Consider the following 10,665-nt stretch of genomic DNA (forward strand, 5'->3'; position numbering starts at 1 on the left):
TTAATTTTGAGTTCTTTCTCGAACACGAGTGAGAGTTTGTACATCATATATGTATTATTTGATAATGCACTTGAATTTATTTTCATAGACAAAATTATACTTAATAGTTTGTCAGCTTGGTAGATAAAAATTAAACATAATTATAACTATGAAGAGCCATATTAATTACATTTTAGTAAAGAGAAATTACTTTTAAAAATTAGACTTAAAAACAACTTTGCATCACTAAGATATACATTTTAATTTCCTAAAATACAAAAATTACAAAATAGATTGCAACAATATAAATTTTTGATGGAACTTAACTTTTGACCAACTGAGATTTTATGAAGATAAAATATATGCATTTTTGTTTTAAGATTATAAGTTTGATATAAAGCAGATGTTAATGTAGATGTAGTTCCCCATTGCTGGGTAAATGTGATGGATAAGTGGGACTATGGGCCTCTCCACAGGCTTAGTCCAAATACTGTGGTTCTGTCCCGAGTTACTACTGATGAGCCAAGCTCATCAAGTGATTGAGTAATTACTTTTCCCATCTGAAATAAAAATCTCCTCATTATATCGTTGTTATATCCTTCTCTTGGGATCTTGTGGATGTAGAAAAGCAAAATCCAGAAAGCATCCAATTCGCTCCAAGCACACCTGAACTGAAATGTTACTTTGGGGCGGGGGGTTTGGGGGGGAGGGGGGGGTTTAGAATTCTGATGCATGTATGTATCACAAAATTGCTCAATTCTGTGTTACATGTTTTTGGCATGTGTCAGGAGCAGGTGCATTGGAACTTTTACCCATCAGTTACCTAATTTCAAACAAAACAGTCACAAATTTTAATAAGAACTTAATTGAAAATGATTAAGAGTTGACAAAAGAAATCTGTAGTATTGATTTGAATTTCCAGCATTATGTTTTTGTTTTTAAAGCCATTTGATTTTGATTATAATAATATCTTATTGAGTCCACTGTTTTAAACTGTTGGACACTTTCGAACAAATAGAATGAATGATTTTTTTTAAGATTAGGCAGCACTTTATCACATTTTATTTAACTGCGACATGAAACACAATCCTGTGTAGTTACAGTTCAGACAGCAAGATCATTTCCATTTTACAAATAAGGAACGTCACTTAGCTCATCCTAATTCATCCATCCAGATTGGTGCATCTAATTGTCTCTTAAACGATTCCAGGATTTTCACCTTCACTACTCTAGCTGCAACTGTGGATCATTCTTTGAATGAAGAACTTCCTGATATCAGTTCTAAATTTACATTTTTCTTTAAATGTCACCCTTGTTTCTTGGCAAGCAGAGCTCAAAAGAGTGTTCAAGCTGTGGTCGCACCAATGCACTGTACAGTTTGATCACAATTTCCTATGACTTACCTTCTACTGTTTTTGGCTCTGTAGCTCAACCATCTGTTTGCTTTGTTGATCTGCTGCTCTGTATTGGTTGGGCATGCTTAACATTGAATCTGAAGGTCCCTTTCCATCTATGAAGTCTGCGTCTTTTCACATCCTACCCTAGAGGGCCCAGTACTAAGATTTATTTCAATTGTCTTACCATTACTCGATTACGAGTTACCTACTTTCCCACACTAAATTGCACATTCTGATTTGCCAAATTCCATGACCAAACATTCAATTCTGATTGACCTGATACTCTGTTTACTTATTAATTAAACTTTGTGGTCTTAAACGGTGTTATTACCAGTATAATAATACACAGTCCAATAATACTCCTGTCATTATAAAACAACTTACCGTCAACTTCCCACATGGACTTCCATGCAAAGTAAAATCAGGTAAAGTGTAAATAGCATGGTCAGCCTGATCCCATCAGTTTCCTGCTAGGCGGGCTTGATTAGAATTACGTCCACTGTCCATTTTTTAAATATTTAAAACCGGTAAGTCTAATTGTTAAATGAACAGAACCTGAGATTAGTCAGGGTTTAATTATCCTCTGGTCAGGGATTTTTGCAGATTGGAAGAACACTCCTGATGTTTGGCAGGAGTGTTAATATGGGGATGGAGAGGGGGATGCTTGTGAAGCACTGGGGTGATGAGTTGGCCACAAACGGCTTTTACATATGAACATACAAATTAGGAGCAGGAGTAGGCCACTCAACCCCTCTAACCTGCTCCGCCATTCAATAAGTTCATGGCTGAACTGATTACTCCACATTTCCACCTACCCCCGATAACCTTCCATTCCCTTGCTTATCAAGAATCTATCTACCTCTGCCTTAAAAATATTCAAAGACTCTGCTTCCACTGCCTTTTGAGGAAGAGAATTCCAAAGACTCACGACCCTCTGAGAGAAAAAATTTCTTCTCATCTCTGTCTTAATTGGGCAACCCCTTATTTTTAAATAGCAACCCCTAGTTCTAGATTCTCTCACAAGGGGAAACATCCTTTCCACATCCACCCTGTTAAGACCCTCAGGATCTTATATGTTTTAATCAAGTCACCTCTTCTAAATTCCAGCAGATACAAGCCTAGCTTGTCCAATCTTTCTTTGAAAGACAACCGACCCATTCCAGGTATTAGTCTAGTAAACCTTCTCTGTATTGCCTCCAGTGCATTTACATCCTTCCTTAAATAAGGAGACCAGTACTGTACACAGCACTGCAGATGTGGTCTCACCAATGCCCTTTATAGCTGAAGCATAACCTCCCTACTTTTGTATTCAATTCCCCTCGCAATAAACGATAACATTCTGTTAGCTTTCCTAATTACATGCTGTACCTGCATACTAGCCTTTTGCGATTCATGCACTAGGACACCCAGATCCCTCTGCATCTCAGAGCTCTGCAATCTCTCACTATTTAGAGAATATGCTTCATTTTTATTCTTCCTGCCAAAGTGGACAATTTCCCACTTTCCCACATTATACTCCATTTGTCAGGCCTTTGCCCACTCACTTAACCTATCTATATCCCTTTGTAGCCTCCTTATGTCCTCTTCACACGTTACTTTCCTACCTATCTTTGTATTATCAGCAAATTTAGCAACCATACCTTTGGTCCCATCATCTAAGTCATTTATATAAGTTGTAAAAAGTTGAGGCCCCAGCACAGATCCCTGTGGCACACCATTCATTACATCTTGCCAACCAGAACGTGACCCATTTATGCCTACTCCTGTAAGCTAACCAATCTTCTATCCATGCCAATATGTTATCCCTTGCACCATGAGCTTTTATTTTCTGCAACAACCTTTGATGTGGCACCTTAGCAAATGCCTTCTGGAAAGCTAAGTACAGTACATCCACCTGCTGTCATGCAGGCCCCCACCTGCCAAGAATGAGGCACATTAATTTTGCCACATGGACATTCAGTTTCTAATTGTTGCTGGGAAGAAAAGAAGGCCTATTGCAAGGGGTTGCCAAGCCCCTGGCTGAAAAGAAATTTTTGCATACTAGTAGACAGTATTGGAACAAAGGAGCTATACCTTGCTCCCAATACACAGAAGACGTGGTCAGACCAGTTTTAGTCACATAACTAACTGGCTGTTGTAGGTTTTTTTGAACTCGTCACAGAGAATTTAAACTCAAAAAGAAAGCCTTTTACCTCCTGGACTGAAAAGACCTCTTGTGGCTGGCTCACTGCAGCCTCTCCTGTCGGCTTATCTCTTTTTCACCACACTTGGAATCCATAGAAGACACATGAACCCCAAGAGAGAAAAGTCTCCTACAGTGAACAAGGTTTAAGAAGAATACTGGGCCCCAACGAAAAACAAGAATTACCTACAAAAGGACTCTACAGTGAGCTCGAAGCACAGTAACACGAAACTCTTCAGATATTGCCTCAAATCTCTCCACTTTATTTTTCTTCTCTTCTCTGTCTCGATTTGCATGTGCGTATCACGTATGCATGCTAACGTGTATCCATAGGCATTGACCAAATTAAAGTTTAAGTTTTAATAAATTTCACTTTTCTTCTTCAAATCTAAGAAAGCCTGTTTGTGCTCATTTCTTTGCCTTATAATTGGAAAGTGGTGAACAAGGATTCACTAAGGGGGAGCTAAAAACACAGGGTGTTTAAAATAAAATTCTGTTCCTGTGAGACCAGGTGAAGACTGAAAGGGACCGCTAGACACCTTTCTCACCTAATCGTAACATAAATTTGGGTGCTAGCAGACATCGAGAGAAATTGGAAGAGGGAAGCCAAATTGTTCCCAGTCAAAAAGAGCAAGATTAATACAGGTTTTCTTGTGGTTGTGTATGATTGAATGCTAAAATGTATGCAACTGAAGCTAGTAGCACTCCAAGCCCAGGTGAAGTAACTTGGGATAAGTTAAAAGCACCGTCTATGGAAGAGTTGAGGAAAATGGCTGTGTAGTGTTGGATCACTGTACGTGGCAAGGCTAGGAAGTCTGAACTCCTAAGGCTAGTGGCCAACCATTTTTCCCTTGAATCTGAAGAATCATAGGCAGAAGTAGTGTTAGAAGCAGACCCAGACAGGGTACTGTGAGCAAAGATACAATTAGAACAAAATAAATTTGAATTAGAAGACAGGGAAAGAGAAAGAGCAAGGGAGAGACAGGAAAAAGAGAGGTAAGAGGCAGGAGAAGGAGAAAGAGAGAGCCTTCCAGAAGGAACGTGAAGAAATAGAGAGAGAGGAGAAAGAGAAAGAAAGACAGGAGAAGGAATGAGAGAGAGAGGGGAAGAATATTCCAGAAATAATCCGAACAAAGAAAGCTGAAGTGGCTTAAGTTAACTAGGGGACAACAGAGTAATCCCAGTGAAAGCATGGCCAATATGGAGGCGCATAATTCAGGGCGGGATACAAAATTGCTAAAACTCGCTCAACTAATTCAAAATTCAATGAGCAAGACATGGAAGCATTTTTTGTGGCTTTTGAGAAACTGGCAAGGCAGCTAAAATGGCCAGCTGAGACCTGATCTCTTTTACTACAAAGCAAACTAGATGGAAAAGCCCATGAGGTTTATTCCTTGTTGCCAGATGAGAGTTTATCAAATTATGAACTGACCAAAAATGCTACCTTTGGCGCAATTGAATTAGTAGTCTAAGCATATGGGCGGCACAGTGGCGCAGTGGTTAGCACCGCAGCCTCACAGCTCCAGCGACCCGGGTTCAATTCTGGGTACTGCCTGTGTGGAGTTTGCAAGTTCTCCCTGTGTCTGCGTGGGTTTCCTCCGGGTGCTCCGGTTTCCTCCCACATGCCAAAGACTTGCAGGTTGATAGGTAAATTGGCCATTATAAATTGCCCCTAGTATAGGTAGGTGGTAGGGAAATATAGGGACAGGTGGGGATGTGGTAGGAGTATGGAATTAGTGTAGGATTAGTATAAACGGGTGGTTGATGGTCGGCACAGACTCGGCGGGCCGAAGGGCCCGTTTCAGTGCAGTATCTCTAAATAAAAATAAATATCGCCAAAAGTTTAGAAACCTGAAAAAGTAAGCTAATCAAACTTATCTGGAGTTTGAAAGAAGTATGCAGCTGGCCAGTGGCTGAGGGCTCTTAAAATACAGCTCAGCTATGAGAATCTCAGGGAAGTAGTTCTGTTAGAGAAATTTAAACACTCTGTCCCACTCTCCATAAAGACCCATGTAGAGGAGCAGCAGGTTCAGAGAGCCCGGCAAGCGGCCGTTCTGGCCAATGAGTTTGCTTTAATTTATAAGTCGGTTTCCCATGGGAGAACCTTTCCTAATCACCTCAACAAATCCGAAAAGGACAAAGGGTGGGAAGGTGATTTCTGTCCAGGCAGTCCTGGGAGAGGAAGGAAAGCAGGAGACACGGGGGGCCCTCCTTCAGCCAAAAAGGAAGGTGCTGTGAGCAAGAGAGAGACCCGGAGACCTGTTTTCTTCCATTGTAATAAAGCAGGGCATTTAAAAGCTGACTGCTGGAAACTAAAGGGAAAACAGGTAGGGTTAATCAGGGCACACCCCCTCAGTGAAGACGGGACCCTGATAGAAAGCACAGCAGAACAAGCTGTGGCTTTAACTACAGTAAGAGTGCAACCCAGGAAGCTTACTACTGCTAGTGCAGGAAAAAATAATAGGATTCCTGCAAGTTATCAGGGTTTTGTGTTTGAAGGGAAATAACCCCATACCCCTCGAGTGGGCCAAGCAAGCCCATAGTGATTCTCAGGGGCCACTAGATCCCTTTTACTGACCTTTTCCTCAGAGTGCAGTGAACACCAGAATGGTATGCCTGCACCTGTACACTGGGTGCACTTGGAGTGTGACCTAGTTTCGGGATCAGTGACCGTAGGAGATGTCCCTAGTTTGCCTGTGGATGGATTGACCTGCTGCTTGGTAATGATCTGGCAGGGATGAAGGTTGTAGCCCCTCCAGTAGTTAAAGAAAGACCGCAGGTGGTCAGAGATACAGGGCAGTGGCAGGAGACAGTCCCCTGCAGTTTCCCTGAATGTTTAGTGGATCAGGCCTTGATCAAACTAGCTCCCCCAGAGGACACTGCATTGGCACTGCAGGCAGAATACCATGAGGTCTGCCTGTCCAAGACTTTCTTTGGAAAGGTAGGAGTCCCAGGGAATGAATTAAATGTATTTTCCCTAGCTGAGGCTCAGCGGGCCGACCCAGTATTGCAAGAGTTAGCGTAGGCTGTCCAGTCTGAAAGTGAAGCAGAGGGAGTCCCTGATTGCTACTATTTAAAGAATAGAGTGCTGATGAAGGAATGGTGTTCTCCTTACAGACCTGAGAGCAAGAAGTGGACAGTAGTTCACCAGTTAGTGGTGCTGCAGAGGTACCAGGGAGAAATATTAAGAAGGACCCAGGAGACTACAGTGGCTGTACATGCTTGTATATGAAAGACCAAAGTCTGCATCAGACAGCAGTTTGACTGGTCAAAACTCCACAAAGATGTGGTGGAGTACTGCAGGAGTTGCCACATGTGCCAGGTTGAGGTGAAACCCCAACCTACAGTAAAACCTGCACCCCTAAGTCCTGCACCAGTGTGAGGAGGACCCTCCAGCTGAGGGCTGGTGAACTGTAAGGGACCCCCGCCGAGAACAAAAGGGGACAGGCAGGCACATGGCTGGCAAAAGTTTAGAAAGAGAAGGGGAAAAAGTGATCAAAAGGGCAGGTTGAAGGAAGTCCGGGAGGAATCCTGGATGGAAACCCCTACTGTCCGGTCAGCCAACCCCGAAAAATGTGAAAAGTTAGATCCCACATCCTCCTACGTAAATGCAGACTCTAGAAGCATCCCACCAGAGTTGCTAACAGCACTTACAGGAACCTGCAGAGCCAAAGAAAGACCTCTAGCGGACACAGAAACTGTGAGGGTGATGCCTCACCTAGTTGAAGTGCTACGGAAAAGTGCAGTCAAGTCTGCACAAATACCTACAGGTAGGAGTGTCCCAGAAAACAAAGGTGAGATTAACAAAGAATCCTCCCTCACAGTCAGAGAAAAAGGGAACCTCCCATCTCCTGAAGTCAAAAGCCTTTGCATGACTCAGCAAAGCACTGAGAATGTGTTCAGGATAGACCCGCCCACTACTAACTCTCCTGAAATAAACACTACCTCAGCAGGAACCAAAACCCTAGACAGTCATGGCTTGGGCAAACTGAAGAAAAACTTCCCCAAAGAAGCACATGACTACTGGGATGCCAAAAAGGGGAAATTAAAGCAGCACTGGCACCCAGAAAAGACAATTTTAATAGGCTTTAAGATTATGAATGAATGGAAATAGATGAAAGAAATGCATGGTTTTTCTTTCTGTATCTTATATTTCTCTCAAACCTTTTAATGAAATCCGCCGCTTATTTTCAAATTGCATTTCATTCCCCTGGTTGTGGAGGTGTCATGCAGGCCCCAACCTGCCAAGAATGAGGCACATTAATTTCGCCACATGAACATTTGTTGCTGGGAAGAAAAGAAGGCCTATTACATGGGGTTGCCAAGCCCCTGGCTGAAAAGACATTTTCGCATACTAGCAGACAGTATTGGAACAAAGGAGCTATACCTTGCTCCCAATAAACAGAAGGCATGGTCAGACCAGTTTTAGGCACATAACTAACTGGCTCTTGCAGGATTTTTTGAACTGGTCACAGAGAATTTAAACTCAAAAAGAAAGCTGTTTGCTCCTGGACTGAAAAGACCTCTTGTGGCTGGCTCACCGCAGCCTTTCCTGTCGGCTCGTCTCTTTCTCATCAGCTTTGGAATCCATTGAGGACATATGAACCCCAAGAGAGGAAAGTCTCCTACAGTGAACAAGGTTTAAGAAGAATACTGGGCCCCAATGAAAAACAAGAATTACCTACAAAAGGACTCTACAGTGAGCTTGAAGCACAGGAACAAGAAGCTCTTAAGATATTGCCTCAAATCTCTCCACTTTATTTTTCTTCTCTTTTCTGTCTCTATTTACATGTGTGTATTGCGTATGCATGCTAGCGTGGGGCGCGTCGTGTATCCATAGGCGTTAACTGAATTAAAGTTTAAGTTTTAATAAATTTCACTTTTCTTCTTTAAATCTAAGAAAGCCTGGTTGTGCTCATTTCTTTGCCTCATAATTGGAAAGCGGTGAACAAGGATTCACCAAGGCGGAGCTCAAAATACGGGGTGTTTAAAATAAAATCCTGTTACAGTAAGACCAGATGAAGGCTGAAAGGGACCCCTAGACATCTTTCTCACCTGGTCGTAACATTGCTGTTGTTCTGCCCGTTTGCTTTTATCATTAAGTTCCTATTCATCTGAAACTGACAAGTCTAGCTGCTCTTCAATCTCAAGTTCTCACACTCAAGTTCACTGCCAGGCAAAATTATTCAGGATACAGCATGTCACCATCATGAACTGCAATGGAGGGAGTCCCCAGAACTGTCCAGGCATCTGAATGTTGTCAATACTGACCAGTCTGCTCTTGTACCATTACCACCACTGAATTTTGGTTCTCTACTCCCTGTGTTGGGGGTAGTTTTGTCTTTGTTTGCCCCCACTGATCCCTGCAGCTGCTTTTGCTCTTCTTCCTCCCTTACAACCATGCGGGTTTTGCCAGAATCATTGCCGTACTCCAGAATATTCATAGACTACATGAACCTCCAGAAGTCATCAAATTTCAGAAAATCTCTTTCTGCCCCCAAATCAATAGTGTGTACCAAACCGGGATTCTTCTCTTTCCACCTCGACTCGCTAATCCAACAAGTTTCAGGTAAGTTCCTCTTTAAATTGTGCTCCAGACAGCCAGCCTGATCAGAATCCAAACTGGCATAGCTAGCATTGCCTGTCTAAAAAGGGCAGTAAGCTACCAATGTCATTTTAAGACTGTGGCTGTGCTGTAAATGCTAGGTGAGCCTAGTTAAAATCGGCCCCATTCAGTTGCTTTGGAAGAGGAGAAGTCAAAAGAAATGCTCTTTCTGATGTGATAGCATTTCAGATTTCCCAACATTCATAGTTCTTCACTTTATCTCAAAAAGGTTCTTTTTGATTATGAAGTTAGGGCCAAGGGCTAAGGCCTACCATGCACAGTGTCATCAAGAGTAGAAGGTATGAAAGATTGCTGTTTAATGTGTGGGTCAAACCCCATCTGGAGTAGTGTGTAATTCTAAACATCAACTCAAAGGAAGTTACTATTGCTATTGAGAGGTAGAAAGGTGAGCAGCAAAGTGTGTAAGATATGGGAATTTGTCCTATTCTGTGTATTATTCAAAATAGTGATTGATCTGCTCTCTTTCTGAATCTCTTAATTAATAGGAACCAAATTTGTTGTTTTTAAGTCTTCTATATCTTTTTGGTTTGAAAGTCTATAAATGAAGAAAGTGCACAAGGAATTTCTGGAGCACAGGTGCTAGTTTTATAGTGAGTGGCTCACCTCTCTTTATATTATTACTTACCAGGCAAAATAGTTTGATTAATTTCTCAAAGTATGCACTTGTGCCATTGCTGGAAAGCGATGGAGCAGTTAGTTCTGAGCGCTATCTCGATATTGAACACTGGTGACATAAGGGGCCACTTCTTGTATGAAGACCTTGAGATAGTTGGTCGTCTTTTTTTTTGTATCCTTCGGCCAGTTAGTTCCATGTCACAGAACTGGGAATTTCCAGATACCTTATCCCCAAAAAGATGTAGTCATGAAGCAAACTTGCTTTGTGATGGTGGTGATCTGGCGTGTAGCGAGGAAGAATTTCTTGGTATATGGTTAAAAAGCAAAACGTGAACACTTCCAGTGTATTCTTGTATATGCTTCAAGTAAAATTAGACTTTAATGTTGTATGCTAATGACATTTCTATCTTCCCAAGCTTAAGTTGTATACCTCTTGCATTAAAGAAAATTGGCCTTTTCTTTCACAGCCCTTATAAGATATAGAGTAAATAGTGACAAAAAACTTACCTTTATGCTGCAACTTTAACTTCTTGGGATGTCACAAAACACCTAACAACCAATGAATGAATTTTACAATGGAATCACACCTTACAGTAAGCAATTGTGGCAGCCAGTGTATTCAAATTCTTCTTTCATTTCTGGCACTTCGAGTTGGCTCAACCTTGACATAAAGATGGAATCTCATAAAGCTATTTGGGATCTAAGATTCGAACTTACTTGTTCAAATTTGGGATTGTGATGCAAAGAAGTTTTAAGGTAAATCCGGGGGCGGGTAAGTGGAAGAAGGTAATATATTCATGCAATGGAAAGTTGCACAGCGCATAATATATGTAATAATTCACAGAAATGCTGGATTTCACCAGTTC

General features: G+C 41.7%; 1 protein-coding gene across 8 annotated transcripts in view; it reads left to right on the top strand.

The window, feature by feature from the left end:
• Positions 1 to 10,665, top strand: part of LOC137384760 (voltage-dependent calcium channel subunit alpha-2/delta-1) — an 891,951-nt gene that overhangs the window by 871,519 nt on the left and 9,767 nt on the right. The gene's annotated exons all lie outside the window — the stretch shown is intronic.

Source organism: Heterodontus francisci, chromosome 27, assembly GCF_036365525.1.
Source record: "Heterodontus francisci isolate sHetFra1 chromosome 27, sHetFra1.hap1, whole genome shotgun sequence".
NCBI lineage: Eukaryota > Metazoa > Chordata > Chondrichthyes > Heterodontiformes > Heterodontidae > Heterodontus > Heterodontus francisci.